The sequence below is a fragment of the Vicia villosa genome, linkage group LG1, assembly GCF_029867415.1.
Source record: "Vicia villosa cultivar HV-30 ecotype Madison, WI linkage group LG1, Vvil1.0, whole genome shotgun sequence".
Classification (NCBI taxonomy): domain Eukaryota; kingdom Viridiplantae; phylum Streptophyta; class Magnoliopsida; order Fabales; family Fabaceae; genus Vicia; species Vicia villosa.
Window position 1 is genome coordinate 171,315,989 of NC_081180.1, and position 1,617 is coordinate 171,317,605.

The window sequence follows — 1,617 nt, forward strand, 5'->3', positions numbered from 1 at the left end:
TAGGAGTCTTAGTGTTAGGATTCTGTGTGTTCATTTTGTACAAATCACTCACATATTTACTCAAGTATCAAGCGTTAAGAGAAAGAGTTCGCTGAGAAAATGTACGTATGACACCACCATTTTAATACATGTGTATTATCTTTTTGTTTTTATCTTTCAGAATTACTGCATTTTGTTTACTTCTTGCCATTTACGTTTCTGCATCTTTACTTTAACGTCATTTACTTTCGAATTACTTTCACGCTATTTACTTTCAAAGTCTTTTATATTTCTGCAGTTTAAGATTCTTTACGTTTCAATTGTCCTTTTAATTTTTATGTCATGTCACTTCAATGAAGTCATATTTATGTATAACAAAGTGATTGTCGAGACTATTTGTTCTGTTAATCGAACAACGCTTATTGAAGAAGACAAATAATGAATATGGCTCGAACAAACATTGATAACAATCTTCTTGACTATGTGTCCTAGGATCAATCTAGTCGATCCTGCAAGTAACCAAATCATATTTATTATAGTTTGGAAGACTAGCGGTTGTTTACCGGAAATCACCGTAAACAAATTGGCACGCCCAGTGGGACAGTGTCAAGCAGATTTTTTTAATCAATTGCTTTATTTTTGTCTAGACAATATCAAGATCTTGTATGAACCTTAGGAACGGTAAATTAAAGAACAGTGCACAACCGATTCCCAAACGAAGGTACAACAGGAAAATGGTCGTTACGGCCAGTGCAGGGGGTAATCAAGATCCCCCACAAGGTTCAGGATCAGGAGCGGCAAATTCGACTTCTACTCAAGAAACACGAGATGCAACGGGTCCAAATGGATCGAGACCTGCGGATAATTCCCAGAATATGCCTGAAAATAATACAGCACCCTCAGGGACTGTTCCAGTTCCAGTGTCGACAACCGCACCCTCATCCACAAGCGCAGAGGACGTATTGTTTGCCTCGACAAATGCTGCAAACAATTTATTTGGTCAAGGCACGAACTCCGCTTTCGAATGGAGACCAAATAATCCATACGGAATGCCATACCCACATGGAACAGGCGTACGAGGGGCAGGACATATATATGCCCCAACTAACAATGCGACATATTCACCAAATGTTAGTTCAGTGGGTCGAAGTGCACATAACACTGGTTTCTCTACCCAGATGCCTCACTTTACCACAAATAACCAAGCAGCGTTTCGACAAGAAATGGATGCAAGCAACCATGATATGGTAGGGGTTTTGGCCAGAGAATTGACTTCAGTTTTAAGCCCACTAATGGCAAATGTTACTACTACGAATAGAGAAAACATGGAGACTTTCCAAAAGATATCATCTCAGATGAATCGAATGGCAGAATTCATGGGAGTAACGCCGCCCAAAAGAAAAGACAAACAGCCTTCGAATCAAGAAGAGAGGCCCGTTTTAGAACGTGTACAAGACATAGTTCCATCATCTAGGACGGCTACTAGGGATGCAGGCCCCTCACGAAGAACAGAGGTATTCGAAGGGACTCCAATAATTAACTTAGAAGCTTCAAATCAAAGAACTGTCCCCATCCGACAAGAAACGGAGGAGGAGCAACCCAGATTAAGGATTGTGGGTAGGAACGAACACCCAGATG